Source organism: Manis javanica, chromosome 9 (genome assembly GCF_040802235.1).
Source record: "Manis javanica isolate MJ-LG chromosome 9, MJ_LKY, whole genome shotgun sequence".
NCBI classification, from domain to species: Eukaryota; Metazoa; Chordata; class Mammalia; order Pholidota; family Manidae; genus Manis; species Manis javanica.
Genome location: NC_133164.1, coordinates 58,617,276 through 58,634,118, shown reverse-complemented (window position 1 = coordinate 58,634,118; position 16,843 = coordinate 58,617,276). Strand labels below are relative to the sequence as shown.

The 16,843-nt window shown below is 42.3% G+C and overlaps 1 protein-coding gene across 11 annotated transcripts in view; it reads right to left on the bottom strand.

Annotated features, from left to right (window-relative positions):
• Positions 1-16,843, bottom strand: part of CYSLTR2 (cysteinyl leukotriene receptor 2) — a 56,034-nt gene that overhangs the window by 24,429 nt on the left and 14,762 nt on the right. Inside the window, exons 2-4 of one of the 11 annotated variants that reach the window (XM_073212662.1) lie at positions 4,692-4,758; positions 3,547-3,666; positions 1,376-1,475 (exon numbers count right to left, since the gene is read on the bottom strand). The exons of 3 other annotated variants lie outside the window; for them this stretch is intronic. The gene's annotated coding sequence lies outside the window, so the exon portion shown is untranslated. Of the gene's footprint in view, positions 1-1,375; positions 1,476-3,546; positions 3,667-4,571; positions 4,645-4,691; positions 4,759-16,843 lie in introns of all 11 variants that reach the window. 7 more of the 11 variants (XM_073212665.1, XM_073212663.1, XM_073212661.1 and 4 more) reach the window with 7 other exon arrangements.

The following is a 16,843-nucleotide window of genomic DNA, read 5'->3' as shown; positions in this document are numbered from 1 at the left end:
TGGGACTTTAAAATATAAAATCATTAGATTCTTTTATGGTCATATTAGTAAAGATTTCATTTTGTCAATAGAATATTCTATTAACTTTCAGTGCTTCTGACACTTTTAAATTATCCCTTTAAAAGATCCCTTACTTTAAAAAATGTTAAGTTCCTATAACTATTGTTAATTGCTGAGTGTTTTTACAATGTTGTTTATAATTATATCTTGACTGTAGATGCTTGTAATTTATATCTTGACTCTTCAATTCTTAATTCTTCCTTTCCCAAACTGGGGCCACAAATTCAGAAGGAAGCTATTAATATGTCTTTTGTGTCTAAGCTATTTTGTTTTTACTAGAATGGCTAATACGTAACACAATTTTTTTTCTTCATCCTATAAAAGGAAGGACCATGGGAATAATTAGATTTCTAAAAATATTTTGAATTTTAGTTAATTTAAAATTATGAGAGTGTTTTTGCTTACCAAACTTGGTAATAAAAAACTAATAATTAGAGTTGATTTTCCCAAGTTAATTATATTTAAGTAAAATGTGCTAATATAAATGTCTTTCAAGGATCACACACTTTTGAAGTTAAAACAAGCATGCTCCTGTTTAAATACAGAGATTACTATTATAACTAAACATCAAAAGACTTTTTTTCCAGGATTCTAGATTCACAAATTCTTTTCCTGAACAAGCACTAGGGCTTCTGACTCAATGACACAGGAATCATCAGAGACCAATGGTTTCCTGCAGTTTTCATTAGATTCAGTAGTCACAACATAGCCATCTTGTTTAAGGGGAACAAACAGCAGCTGCAGCAAGGTTTGGAGAAAGCTTAACTCAATTTAGCCAACTTAATCCTAGGATTCCACTAAGCTTAATAGTTTCCTTTCTGTACACTCTCTCTTTATTGACAGTGATAATGTGGGACTTTTCAGTTATTCACCTATCCTCCTATGCAATTTTTTTGGTTTCCCATGAAACATCACCATACATTGCTATGTAACACTCTAGAAATCCAGTTAACGTATTTCCCTTGTTACGGAAAATACTGGAAAACCTGGACTGGATCGCTGACAGAAGAACTAAGCAGCACTCGGAGTTCTTGGAGTGTTGACGTTTTATTTCACACCGGCGGCTCAGAGGGGAGTGATCGGCCAAGGTCTGAGCCCTAAGCACAAGCAAGGGGAGCAATTTATATTATTTTGATATGTGGCATTTCGGCATGCGCAGGGCAAAAGAGGGGCCTGGAGGAGGGGAGGGGAGAGCTGGGGGTGCTCTGCTGACTTTGCCAACCGGAGGAAAAAAGCAGTTTGCTGATCTTGACGGCTGTGCTGAATATTTTCCTAATCACCCTCACTGGTAGAAAAAGAAACCCATGATCCTTACCTCCATTAGGGAGGTGTCCGTGTGTTGCATGGACTTCTAGATTCTTCCTTGGATACCCCCGGCTAAATTTTGTTGATTGGTTCATACTTAAAAATAAAAACTGAAAATTGCCAAGAATATCATGCCATCATTGACTTGAATTTACACTTGAAATATAAACTTTACCCCCAGACAAAATAAGTTCAGATGGCTAAATCCATTGCCTTTACCCAGACTTGTCAGCTGACAAAAAAATAAAAGAACAAATATTTATACTGATACATGGTTTATGATTATGGATTCATCCATGAATTCAAAATGCTTTAGAAATAGGGATTTCTTGATGTAATAGGAATCCCAATAAAATAGACTACAAATTAAAGTAACTTGAGGTGCTTTGCTATTACCTAAAGAGAGAGTCATAATAAAGTAGAGTTTAGCAAGGCTGCTTCATGATATTACCTAAAATAGCAGAGATAACTGGCAGATAGTAAACCGACATTGGTGGGATAAATGTTCCAATGCCGTCAACAGCGAGACTGAGGGTAGAACATGGGCAGCCTCAGGGCGCCCTTGAACACCTCCAGAGGACTATGAATGGGTTTTGGTTATTGACTATTCTCAGAGAGTGTAAGAAGTTTTCTTTGCTGAAGAGATCTGGCTGTAATGGTAGGAAAAAAATGCTTAATTTTGTAATCCCAACTTGTCTCTCCACTAAAAGAGACACAATTCACTGATACAGTCACTGTAAAGCTTTATCTTTGACTTAGAAACATCACTATACTTATCCATAAACAACAGGGAAAGTAATAAGAACTAATGGAATTCTAAAACCCTCAACAGCTATGGCATTGGCCTTGACGGCAGGCAATCGGATCGATCTCTCTAGGACCTACTGCCTTATGCATTAGGAATTACTTCCAGTCTTCGATCCTCTCTTATTGCAATCTAACGTGATGACTGTAGGAAACTTGCATTTCCAAAACGTCCTCTGAAGCAGCCTCTGTACGATTGGAAACCTAAATATTTGGTCTTTTGGAAAAGACATCAGAGAAAAAATTCTCTTGACTGTTGATGGGAAGAACCTTACTGGTGCTTTAACAACTCACGCAGCATTAAGACTAACATTTTAATCCTTGGACTCATGTTTACAACTAAAAAGACATGTGTAACTTCCCTTCAACTACTGGAAGTCTGTTCCTTTAAAAGACTTCAAACTGAAGATATTTAGAAATTCCTCAGAAATGGATTTACAGAAGTAGACAGCTTCTGCCAAAAACAGCAAAACAAGCTTCTGACTGCAGAAGCAGACAGCTTTCACACGACAGAACAAAATTCTCTGATTCTTTAGTATTCTATTATCTTTCCCATAATTACTCATATTGTCCATCATTGCACTTTTGGCCCCTAGATTAACTAAAATGAGCTCCTTTATCTTCATCCTGTGATTCTTTATGTTCTTCTTCTGCTTAAGAAAAAACAAAATTCTCTGGTGCTGCTGTTCTGAATTTAACCGATGGCTGACCAAATTTAATAACTTAAAAACAATACTTCAAAAAATGAATTCTCTTCTACACATTCTTGCTGATATTTAAGTTTCCATAGCATAATTAATCCTGTGCTTTGGTCTCACAAAAGTTGTACACTGACCCTCACATCAATGAAATGCTTATGCTGAACTCCTTATAACCATACCAGCAAAACCTTGCCCTTGAGGAGTGGGAACAAAGAATGGGCCCATCTGGATAAAAAATAGTTATTTAAATTTTCTTCAGAGACATTCCAGCTGGCTTTTCAGGACCTGCCTGACTCTGATGAAGGAATCTATCCACTTCAACTGACTCCTGAGTAGATGCTCAAATAAAAAGGCTTGTTCCTGTTGTGATAATGATTCTTAAATTCTCAATACCAATACAGTCTTTGCCCCACAAATATACTTCTTCTCGTGTGGACATCAGGTTTGCCCTCACCTACCACATACTAACTTATCTTGTGTATTCGGATAACTGTTAGAAAATTTCAGATGTTTAAAACTTCCACCCCTCCAGTGAACCATGTTCCCTGAAAAGGGTACCTAGGGGAGCACGGGCTGACTTAGGGTCCCTGGGGGAGAACTGGTTCCCTAGCATGCGTACTGTGCCAACAGCCCCCGCCAGAGTTGGGGTGATGCAGCTGGAAAGGATCCTGCTCACCTTGCTTCTCCCCTGGCCAAAGACACGCATCACACAGCTTCTGCTCTGGAAGCTGACAGAGATTCTCTCCTGGGTCAGATTCTAGCCAGGCTCCCCTGAGCGCTAGGCTTCCACTTCAAACTATAAAGGCATGGATAAAATTGTAACATTTTTAAAACAGCTTCAAGACCACACTTCTAAGATAACCAGAACCTCCCCTCCTTGCATAGACTTGAGGCTGTCAGAAGAATTTCCTGTTTGCTCTAGCTGACGCCTGAAGATAGGGCTGCTGCCTCCCAGCCTCTGGACGAGGGTATAAGCCTACCCTCTCCAAGTGCAGGTTAGCAAACCCAGATGCGTCTCACACACCGCAACCTCCCCTGACCCCCATGTTTTGTAATTTTTCATTCCCTGACTCTACTAAAACCCTGTCCACCACCCTTCCGTATTCCCTCATTTTCCCTTGAAAACGTCCAGCCGCTCTGTTAAAATCGAAGTGAAGTTCCGTTCATGTTGGATTCTTTTCTCTATTGCATTAGTATATTACTGAGTAAAATCTGTCCTGTCCACTTTAACTAGTGTCTGACTTTCTCTTTGACAAAGCCTAGGCGTAAATTCATCAGGCCAAGTGTCATGGATGATCACATAGTCCTTAATTTCTTCTTAGCTAGCCAAAGAGAAGTCTTTGCCAGAGTAACCACTTCTTACTGCACTTGTATAAATATTACTGAACAGCCCATGACTGGGGTGGGGGTGAGGGTTGGGGGGAAGCATCCTGGATGTCTAGAAAAAGATAGCTGGTTTGTGGGGGGTGAGGAGACTTTCAGTGTCTGGGTGTCAGATAGTCTGGCTGTTTTCAGAATCTGTTTATTTCAGAATATAAGAATAACCATTTTTGTTCCTGAAAGTTCTATTTCCTTGAATCTTACCACCAAACTGCCTAACACAAGCACAAATCCTATAACAATGCCTAACATCCTCTTTCTGAGATATCCTAGTTTCCCATGGTATGTATTCTTCCTCTGATGCAAGTCAATAGACCCTACCTTGTTCAATTACATGCATGTTCCTAATGGCCTTTGACTAGAAGACACTGACTCTGAGAAGCCATGTAATGATCTAAAGAATAAAAGAGAGACAGTAAACCATCAATTAAATTAACTTACCCAAGGAGATGGTTTGTAAATGTATTTCTGATGCAGCGAGGATGTTTTTCAATTTTCCTTCAGAGACCTAAGTGAAGGTGTAACTCAGAAAACATGGCTGGCATATCAATAATGTCAAAAAAAAGCTTTTTTTTCCTTTTAAGTCAGCACCTCTTAAAGTATCTTCTACAGAATATGAGTTCCATGACATGCTCTTCAAAATAAAGGGTTCCATGTTCAAATCAGCCTGAGAATCACATATAGTTTTAGTGTCCTTCTGGGAGGTTCTTAATGCATGTTAAAGGCTCTATTTTTGGGTAAATTACTTTTGGGTAAATTAGCATTTGGGAACATTTATTACTTCATTTGTAAAATGAGGATTACGTTAATTTCCTAGTACTGCCTTGACAAACTGGGTGGCTTACAAAAACAAAACTTTACTCTCTGCATTTCTGTAGGCTAGAAGCCTGAAATGTCAGCAAGGTTACGCTTTCCTCAAAGGCTCCAGGGAAGCAGTCTTCCTTGCCTCTTGCAGCTTCCCGTGGCTCCCAGCAATCTGTGGCAGGCCACAGCTTGTAGATGCATCACTCTCGCCTCTTGACTCTGCCTCAAGGTGTTTCCCTTCTGTGTCCTCGCATCATCTTCCCTCTCTGTATTCTGTGTGTCAGTCTTCTCTTGTTATAAAAGCCCCAGTCAGTGGGCTTAAGGCCCATCTTAATTCAGTATTACCTCATCTTAACTAATTACATCAACAAAAATTCTATTTCCCTATAAGGTCACATCCACATGTTTCTGGGGTTAGGACGTGGACATATCTTTGGGGGGTGCTTATACCCACAACAGGGATGTATAACATCTGTTTCACAGAGTTGTTGTTAAGTATCAACTGAGATAGAGTGCTTCACAGATACGCTCCACTCTCATGAATGTGGGAATGACCTAGATTCAATGTATCATCCCATCAATGCTCAGATGATGTGTGACCTCAATTCTCATGTTCATGTAAAGTGTAAATAGCAACATCTTCTGGTGTTTTACAGAAAGGCATACCCAACAGATATACTGATTACTTTCAGATTATCCTAGAGCTCAGGAGACAAGTCAAAAGTTGCAGCTACAGTTAAGGGAATAGTCACGTAGATGCTGGAAGTTTGGGAGACTGATATGGGAAAGGCAAGCAATGTGAGAAGCTTGGAGAGGGTGTTTTAACTCAATGTTATAGAGAATTAAAGTTTCCATTGGCTGGCAGGGCCAGGACAGAATCAGGAAGTACAGAGCTGAAATGTGAGAGGCGGTGCATGTGCAGGCCCAAACCAAGACTACAAAGTGCAAGTGGGGCTGGATTGGACGTCACAACCAGGTGTCACCTCTAGGTTGGCAGGGCACTGAAATCGGTCAGCACACAGAGCCTCGGGGGACAAGGAGACAAGACGTGGGAATTCAGATTGGTATGTGACCAGCCAGAGGAATTCTCATGGAAGGTTCCATTACAAATGGCCTTTTATTGAAAGGATAGAGTCCCATCCATATAGCCATACAGAATCTACTTTAGTCTTAAAGAGCCTAACTTTGGAGCCAGGAGTCTGATGGAATCTTAGAGAAAGCTTATATCTAAGAGACCAGAGAGTATCTGAAAAAGTAGAAATAAATTTGAGAGCAATGAAATCCTTTAACATTTTCACTATGAAAACTACCACTTCTCCCATCTCAAGATAGCAGGGCTTATGAATTGCAGTAAGAAAGGCAGTCAGAGAAGGTTGAGACCCAGCCCTGTATTCTTCCTTCCCTAGGGTATGGCAAGCCTTCAGAGACACTGTCAGCTACAGATGTTGAGCAGACCCATTTCATAGACAGAGTGTGGAATCCAGCAGGCATGACCACAGATAAGATGTCATAAAAAAGATGGTAACTGGTGGCTCAGCAGGGATCCAATGAGTGTGGGGAGACCAAAAACAGACCTTAGCAACAGGGTCTCCTTGAGCAACTAGGAAGGAAGGCAGCACTCAGGGAGGAAGTTAGTCTGCACACAGCAAGGCCCTTCACTGCCAGGCCACACTGCAGGGAGAGGACCTTGGATGTGAGAAAAGGCCTGGCCAGAGTAGGCAGGCCCTGAATCCTGCTGAGCCCAAATGCTGGGCACGGGGACTCATACCAGGGGAGAAGCCAGGACAGGAGTCCATTGCCCCTAATGAGGTAGAGTCTCAGGACTAAGATTGAGCTTCAATTTTAGAATCATGACATAAGTTCAGGATCAGATCAACCCCAAGGGAAACACTGAGCTCCAGAGCTGCTTCAGTTCCTCTGCCTGAGACTGGGATTAGTTCTGGGTCCACAGCAGGCTGAAGAAGAGTGGGAAGGGTCAAAGGCTGTCACACAGCCCCAGCTATGGGGAGGGGAGATCTGCAGAAGCTAGAGGTTTTATTCTAAGAGTGTCTTAATCCCTGGAAAGCTAAAGAAAAGTACACAAACACCCTTCCTACAAGCCTCATTTAAGCTAACAGCCACAGGCTAAAAACTGGGCCAGCTCAGGGCCAACATTGCCTTTAGCTAAACATTTTCTCTTGAGGAACCTCTAAAACATTTTGGCTGTTCTGTCCTGCTTGTATAGAGTATGTTTGACTACACCGTACCACAACTTTTCACTAGACTATGAAAACGGAAAAAGAAAATTGCTGACTAGGTGTGGCTGTAAAAATCAGTCAGGCCAATTAAGTTGGCAGCTGAGAAATATATGAAGAGGTAAATTCAAGGGAAATTAGGAAGTAAATTGACAGCATAATTTCCACTGCCTTGGAGAAGAGGGAATGAGCATGGGTGTGGCTTTCTGACTGAAAGGGGGCTTGGAACAAAGAAAAAATTAAGGTTTTGTCTCCTGCAGCTTTACTGGTAATAAAGCAATGAAGGAGAAACAGTGAGAAGCAGCAGCTGATGAAGCTTCCACGTTTCCGTTATGGAGGAAACCCTTTGCTGCACGACCAGTTAAAATCTGATGCAGGTGGGTAGCTTACACTAATGCCTAGAAGGCCATGGCAAAAGTCATAACATGGTCAAAAGCTCACGGACTTATTTTCATTTAAACTTAGAAAAATACATATTTTGAGGCATTCACAGGGGGCCAGTTAGACTGTTGCAGAGTCCCCCTCCACAACTGACTGGGTGCTGTGCCCACAGCTGTGCTCACCTTCCATTCTCAGATCTGGGCCTGTGACTGAGACACTCAGACACGTTGACCCAGACATGCCCAGAAGAATAGCCAGCAATGTGCCATTAGACAGAGAGCCACTGTGATATTGGGGTAAACTATTAAAGCACAGATAATCTTCCATAGAATCAAGGTTTGCATCATCTTACAAGGAATGATGGGACTTTGTGCAGAGTGGTCAGAGAAGAATGAGCATCACCAGACCTGTCAGTACTCTGTCAGGAGATGTAGTAGACACATGCGGGCAGCCTCCCTGATTGCAGAGAGGCGACATTCTGAGTCCTCTGCTTGGGCACTGCCTCTGGGCTTTCTAACTCCCACATCAAAAGTCCTCGTAAAGTGTCCTCAGGGTCCTTGGCTGTCTGATTTCATCAGCCATCCTTCACTTCATGCCACCAGCCTTGGCCAAGCCTAGGGCTTTGGGAGAGCAGCTTCCTAGATCAGCCCACCTCTGCCTCTAGCCACAAATGCTTGTTGATTCAAGAGGAGGACAGCCAACCTGTACTGTGTTTACTCAGGTGGAGGCACTCTGCAAAGCTCATTATGTACATTAACTCAACTAATGCTCAAAGAAGTCTAGGTACTCTGAACTGGTCATTTTATAGATGAGAAATACCAAGTGCAAAGACATGGCATAGCCTGTGTGCTCAAGTTCCTTTGTCAGTTAGTGGTGGGGATGGGCTTGAGTCCAGTTATCAGCTCTCAATCACAGGCTGTCCTGCTTCTCTCTCAGCCACATACACTAAGGAACACAGTCTCAGACCTAAAGAAACCTCCAGGGTGCTGAATAAATCAGACAAGTTAATAGACAAAGCTCTGTCAGAGGGGAGAAGTTAACAGACAAAGCAAGGTGTGAAGGCCCATCTGAAAGGAATGTAAAGAGTGCCTGGGAACTTGTGGTAGTGGCCCAGATATCCTTGGGAACAAGGGGGAGTTTTTTGTTTTGTTTTGTTTTTTGTTATCATTAATCTACAATTACATGAAGACATTATGTTTACTAGGCTCCCCCCTTCACCAATTCCTCCTCACACACACCATTACAGTCACTGTACATCAGCATAGTAAGATGCTGTAGAATCACTACTTGTCATCACAGTGTTGCACAGCAACTCTTTTTGATGCAATTGCGAATGAAATTGTTTTCCTGATTTCTCTTTCTATTAGTTCATTGTTAGTGTATAGGAAAGCCACAGATTTCTATGTGTTACTTTTGTATCCTGTAACTGCTATATTCCAATATCAGTTCTAGTAGTTTTGGAGTGGAGTCTTTAGGATTTTTTTATGTACAATGTCATGTCATCTGCAAATAGTGACAGTTTAACTTCTTCTTTACCAACTTGATAGGTTGTATTTCTTTGTTTTGTCTAATTGCCATGGCTAGGACCTCCAGTACTATGTTGAATAACTGGGGAGAGTGGGCATCCCTGTCTTGTTCCCAATCTCAGAGGAAAAGCTTTCAGCTTCTTGCTGTTCAGTATGTTGGCTGTTGGTTTATCATATATGGCCTTTATTATGTTGAGGTACTTGCCCTCTATACCCATTTTGCTGAGAGTTTTTATCATGAATGGATGTTGAATTTTGTCAAATGCTTTCTCAGCATCTATGAAGATGATCATGTGGTTTTTGTCCTTGTTTTTGTTGATGTGGTAGGTGATGTTGATGGATTTTCGAATGTTGTACCATCCTTGCATCCCTGGGATGAATCCCACTTGGTCATAGTGTATGATCCTTTTCATGTATTTTTGAATTTGGTTTGCTAATATTATGTTGAGTATTTTTGCATCTACATTCATCAGGGATATTTGTCTGTAATTTTCTCTTTTGGTGCGGTCTTGGCCTGGTTTTGGTATTAGGGAAATGTTGGCTTCATGGAATGAGTTTGGGAGTATTCCCTCCTCATCTATTTTTTGGAATACTTTAAGGAGAATTGGTATTATGTATTCTCTGTATGTCTGATAAAATTCTGAAGTAAATCCATCTGGCCCGGGGGTTGTGTTCTTGAGTAGTTTTTTGATTACTGCTTCAATTTCGTTGCTGGTAATTGGTCTGTTTAGATTTTCTGTTTCTTTCTGGGTCAGTCTTGGAAGGTTGTATTTTTCTAGGAAGTTTCCATTTCTCCTAGGTTTTCCAGCTAGTTAGCATATAGATTTTCATAGTATTCTCTAATAATTCTTTGTATTTCTGTGGGGTCCGTTGTGATTTTTCCTTTCTCATTTCTGATTCTGTTAATGTGTGTAGACTCTCTTTTACTCTTGATAAGTCTAGCTAGAGGCTTATCTTTTTTGTTTATTTTCTCGAAGAACCAGCTCTTGGTTTTCATTGATTTTTTCTATTGTTTTATTCTTCTCGATTTTATTTATTTCTTCTCTGATCTTTATTATGTCCCTCCTTCTGCTGACCTTAGGTGTCATTTGTTCTTCTTTTTCCAATTTCAATAATTGTGACATTAGACTATTCATTTGGGATTGTTCTTCCTTCTTTAAATAGGCCTGGATTGCTATATACTTTCCTCTTAAGACTGCTTTTGCTGCATCCCACAGTAGTTGGGGCTTAGTGTTGTTGTTGTCATTTGTTTCCCTATATTGCTGTATCTCCATTTTGATTCAGTCATTGATCCATTGATTATTTAGGAGTGTGTTGTTAAGCTTCCATGTGTCTGTGAGCCTTTTTGCTTTCTTTGTACAATTTATTTCTAGTTTTATGTCTTTGTGGTCTGAGAAGTTGGTTGGTAGAATTTCAATCTTTTTTAATTTACTGAGGCTCTTTTTGTGGCCTAGTATGTGGTCTATTCTGGAGAATGTTCCATGTGCACTTGAGAAGAATGTGTATCCTGTTGCTTTTGGATGTAGAGTTCCATAGATGTCTATTAGGTCCATCTGTTCTAGCGTGTTATTCAGTGCCTCTGTGTCCTTCCTTACTTATTTTCTCTCTGGTGGATCTGTCCTTTGGAGTGAGTGGTGTGTTGAAGTCTAAAATGAATGCATTGCATTCTATTTCCTCCTTTAGTTCTGTTAGTTTTGTTTCACATATGCTGGTGCTCCTGTGTTGGGTGCATATATATTTATAATGGTTATGTTGTCTTGTTGGACTGACCCCTTTATCATTATGTAATGTCCTTCTTTATCTCTTGTTGCTTTCTTTGTTTTGATGTCTATTTTGTCTGATACTAGTACTGCAACATCTGCTTTTTTCTCCCTGTTGTTTGCATGAAATATCTTTTTCCATCCCTTGACTTTTAGTCTGTGCATGTCTTTGGATTTGAGGTGAGTCTCTTGTAAGCAGCATAGATGGGTCTTGCTTTTATATCCATTCTATTACTCTGTGTCTTTTGATTGGTACATTCAATCCATTTACATTTAGGGTGATTATTGAAAGATATGTACTTACTGCCATTGCAGGCTTTAGATTTGTGGTTACCAAAGGTTCAAGGTTAGTTTCTTTAGTATCTTACTACCTAACTTAACTCACTTATTGAGCTATTATAGACACTGCCTGGTGATTCTTTATTACTCTCCCTTCTTATTCCTCCTCCTCCATTCTTTATATGTTGGGTGTTTTATTCTGTGCTCTTCTGTGTTTCCTTTAACTGCTTTTGTGGGTAGTTGATTTTATTTTTTGCCTTTAGTTAGTATTTGCTTCATCTGCTTTCTTTGCTGTGATTTTTTTTCTGGTGATATCTATTTAGCTTTAGGAGTGCTTCCATCTAGAGCAGTCCCTGTAAAATACCCTGTAGAGGTGGTTTGTGGGAGGCAAATTCCCTCAACTTTTGCTTGTCTGGGAATTATTTAATCCCTCCTTCATATTTAAATGATAATCATGCTGCATACAGTATTCTTGGTTCAAGGCCTTCTGTTTCATTGCATTAAATATATCATGCCATTCTCTTCTGGCCTGTAAGGTTTCTGTTGAGGAGTCTGATGATAGCCTGATGGGTTTTCCTTTATAGATGACCTTTTTCTCTCTAGCTTTCTTTAAAACTCTTTCCTTGTCCTTGTTCTTTGCCATTTTAATTATTACGTGTCTTCGTGTTGTCCTCCTTGGGTCCCTTCTGTTGGGAGTTCTGTGTACTTCCGTGGTCTGAACAATTATTTCCTCCCCCAATTTGGGGACGTTTTCAGCAATTATTTCTTCAAATATACTTTCTATCCCTTTTTTTCTCTCTTCTTCTTCTGGTACCCCTATAATGCAGATATTGTTCCTTTTGGATTGGTCATACAGTTCTCTTAATATTGTTTCATTCCTGGAGATCCTTTTATCTCTCTCTGCATCAGCTTCTATGCATTCCTGTTCTCTGGTTTCTATTCCATCAATGGCCTCTTGCATCTTATCCATTCTGCTTATAAATCCTTCCAGAGATTGTTTCATTTCTGTTATCTCCTTCTGGACTTCATCCCTTAGCTCTTGCATATTTCTCTGCAGCTCCATCAGTATGGTTATGACCTTTATTTTGAATTCTTTTTCAGGGAGATTGGTTAAGTCTATCTCCCCAGATTCCTTCTCAGGGGAGGATGTCTGGGTTAGTCTGGTCTGTATCAAATTCTTCTGCCTTTTCATGGCAATAGAGGTAGTTGCAGGAAGCTGGCACATGTGTTTGCTGGGAGAACATCCCTTCTTGCTGGTTTGTGGCCTTCCTCTCCTGGGAGAATGGTGACCCCTAGCGGCTTGTGCTGGGCAGCTGCACACAGACAGGGTCTCTGATTCTTGTCCGGCTGCTGTGGAGTTAAGCTCCGTGGTTGCTGTGGGCATGTCCAGCCTCACACTGCTGCTCCTCTATAGCGGAGCAGCATCAGAGGGGAAATGGGCGGGAGGCTAATTATCTCCTTGAGGGGCCTCCAAACTGCACTGCCGCCCTGGGGGTCAGGGTGCCTGGAATTTCCCAGGATTCCGAGCTGCTGGGCTAAGTATCCCGGGACACTTCCATCCAGCTGTGGGGTCCCTGTCCCTTTAAGTCTTACAAAAAGCACTTGCTTTTCTTTGTCCCAGGGCGCCAGCTGCTGGGACCCTCTCACAGGTTTTACTGTCCTGTTTCCCTAGTATCCAGCACCCCATGCACTGTGTGTCTGCGCTCTGGGGCAGATTGCTAGGGCTGGGTGTTTAGCAGTCCTGGGCTCCCTCTCCCTCCCTGCTCTGACTCCTCCCTGCTCTGACTCCTCTCTTTCCACCGAGTGCCAGGGTGAGGGGCGCTCGGGTCCTGCCGGGCCGCAGCTTGTATCTTACCGCCTTCGTGAGGTGCTGGGTTCTCGCAGGTGTAGATGTAGTCTGGCTATTGTCCTGTATCTTCTGGTCTCTCTTTTAGGGATAGTTGTATTTGTTGTATTTTCAAAAATATATATGGTTTTGGGAGGAGATTTCCGCTGCTTTACTCACGCCGCCATCTTGGCTCTGCCTTCAAGGGGGAGTTTTTAAGGTTGATGAGAGAGGCTGCCTAAGGAGAGGGGGTCAGGTTCCAAACAGGAAATGGGATGTAGGAAGACCAGTTGTTGAATGACAGCCTGGGGAAACTACAGGAAATATAGTCTAGGTAAGCATGAAAGGGAATTCGAGTAGGGTAGAGGGTGGTTTGAGAGAGACCTACATCCACAAAAAGAATTTGGATTTTATCCTGATGATGGGCCTTGAATTGTGGAAAGCAAATTTGTATTTTAGAAGGGAGATTCTGGCAGCAGATGGAGGACAGTTTGGAAGGAGATAAGCCTAGGTTCAGAGTGACTGGAAGGTTGCTCGGGTGATTGTCATGGGCAGGGACATGGACATATCTGGGTGGGATTGAAAGAGAAAGAAATTCTAGTTGACTGGGCTTGTGGATGGACCAGTTACAGAAGGTCAGGGAAAGAGGGCTCAAAGATTTTCTTGGGTATTTGTATGGGAGAATGGTGCCTTATATTAATAAAAATAACATAAGAGGAAGATACTGTCTGGGGAGCAGTGAATTTAGTTTGGGGGTATTCTGAATCTGAAGCATTTAGAAAACCAGTCTGCCTGTTGCAGTCTAGACCAGGGAGGAGCTCAGGCACCAATCGGCACTCAACGGGGACTGAGGCCAGAGGAGTTGAGGAGCCCATGCAAAGGCATGAGAGCAGAGGAGGGAGGAGGGTCCAGGACAGAACCTTGGGGAGCAGCAACGATTAAGGGACAGGCAGGGAGAACAGGGGCCCTTGAAAGATGATTGAGAAAGACTGGTCAAATAGTAAAAGATGAATCAGGAATGCAGTGTCAAGGAGGCCAGGAGAAAGACTGCTTTAAGCCTGAGTCTGAGTAGTCACTGGGAATAAAATATATCAAGGGCTTGGAGATAAGAAGGCTTATCAGTGATCAGAGGTGTTGTGCAAGCCAGGAGACAGGAACTGGTAAGGAGCAGCAGTGGGCAAGGGGCACAGAGACGGAAGAGGGTGCTCTCTGGGGTCCTGCTGTCTGCGGAAGACCTGGGGCCTGGGAGGAAGGTGCAGGACTTCTTTTCTCTGGAGGTACCATGATTCTTACTCTCAGCCCAGCTCCCACTGTGGGCTGCACACTCTTCCTCTGTTCACCTCTCCTCCTCTCTCTCCAAATGTCACACTCCGGCATCCTGCCAGAGTAGAGTGCACACTGTACCTGAAGTCTGATAGATCTGGTTTGACTCCCAACCCTCCCACTCTGGCTTTTTAACTCTTACTCTCTGAGGTTTAGCTTCCATGCCTTTAAAATGAGACTAACAAAGGTAGTCCCTTAGGATTGTTTGGAGTGGCTTGTGAAAGACCAAATGGTTCACTATGCATAGCAGGTGGTCAACCAAATGTTAGTCTCCTCTTCTCCTACCTAATTCTGTGACCTCGTCAATTTTTTGCTTTGACTTTTCCTTTTACACTTGACCTCCCTAAATCATCGGGCACACTGCTGTCATGTCTTTCTAGCCTTTTCCTTGCAGATCCACAGCAATAGCTGCCCTGCCCACCCCACTGCCTCACCAGATCCTCCTCAGCACCATACACAGCTCGGATGAGGTCATGGGCTCCTGCTCAGCTGCTGTTCTAATGCTCTTTGCTCAAACTTCTTTCTCAGTCATTCTAGAATTTGATCCTCACATCTTGTCTTTGAAACCTCCACTCTTTCCCTGACTTCTGTGGCCCTGAGTTCTTAATGGTTTCCCATTTTCTGACTGCTGTGCCCTTCCTGAGTTCTTCACCCAGTTGTGGAAGCCCACTGGGCCCCACCAGGGTCCCCAGCTCACCTCTCTGTAATCCCCCAGAGCTCATCCACCCTTGAGACTTCACCACCATCTCTCTGCCCTGGACTCCCAGACATGTCTTTTACATATAAAAATATCATATTTCTCTCTTATAATTTGCAAAAAATTTTCTTCTCTGTTATCTCATTTACTCCACTTGGCTGTCTTTTGTGATAGGCTGAGCTGACATTATTATCTGCTCTGATAAGGAAAAAAACTGAGACCAAGAGAATTTAAGTGTTTTTTCCTAAATTCTAGCCCAAGCTGTGTTTCCACATTTCTAGTTGTCTACAAGATAGGCTTACTTGGAGCCTATCCACTGTGTGTGTCTACATTTGTATGCTGAAGCCCCAACTCCAAGTGTGACTGTGTCTGGAGATGGGGTCTTTATGAGGTAATTAAGTTGAGTGAGGCCACAGGGTAGGGCCCTGATTCAAAAGGATGAGTGTCCTTAGGAGAAGAAACACTGTGCCGTGTGAGGACACAGCAAGAAGGCAGCAGCCGCCTACAAGCCAAGAGGAGAGACCTCCGAGTGAGACCAACTATGCTGGCACCCTGACCTTGGACTTCCAGTCTCAAAACTGTGAGACATACATTTCTGTTACTTAAGCCACCCCATGTATGGTATTTTGTTATGGCAGCCTGAGCAGACTAATACAGCTGGTGACCACATTGGGATATTTTCTTATTTTTCTTTATTTTATGTTTCACATCCAATCAATGGCCAGAGTTATCTCCATTGTTTTTACATGATGTGCCTTGAATTTTATCCTTACTCTTCGTATGCAAAGTCACCACCCTAACCTTGCACTTTGTTAGCTAATGCCTGAAGCTGTTAGCATCTCCTGACCTGTACACCATTATAGGAGTGAACTAATTAAAACACCATTTTTGTTTCACCGTGAAAACCTGTAACTGCCTATCAGACCAAATACAAATTCCTCAACAGGAAACATAAGACTTTCTACCCCTTGTCCCAGCAACACCTGTGTTCTTATATATGAGATTCAGCACCAACTCCTGGAGCCATGCAATGGGGTGACAGATGGCAGAAAGCTCACAGAGATCTGGGTCCTGGTCTGCCACTTTCTAGATATAGGTGGCTTTGGCTAGACACCTCACTTAGCTTCTTTGGGGAAACTTACCTGTAAAATGAGGATAACAATGCCCCCAACCCCACCTCTGAAGAGGTCTCTGGGGGCAGCAGATGTAAAAGGGATCTGAAAGTACTTTGGAAATGGTGAAGCTAGCATATTACAATATTACGGCTTCTCAAGCCAGGTAGCCCACGCCTGGATTTGCATGCTCCTGTGCTGTTCACACTGCTCTCTTCTCTGCTTCTCCCCTCTTCTTTGTCTCCGCACTCCCCAATATGCAAGGTGCCTAACTCTTGTCCAGCTAAATCCTCGTCTCCTTCAACATCTAGATTACCTCCTGCACATCACCTTATGCAACTGACACTTCCTACCAGCCTCGATGTTTTTAATCATTCCCACAGCACTTGTGGTTAATTCTTCATGTGCTTCCATAGATATATCTTAGGCAGACTCATCACATTGGCCTCTCCAGATTAGGAGATTTGCAGGAGGAAGGGACGGTCCTTTACTTATTTGCATTCCTTATTACATTAAGCAAGCATTTGGCGGAACTTCACTGGCAAATGAGGGTTATCCCATTTGTAAAGCATGTGTGTTAGGAACAGACCTGAGATATTCTTCACCTCTTTAATCATTTCTCTGTGCTCCAAATTTGAGGTATAATCACTAT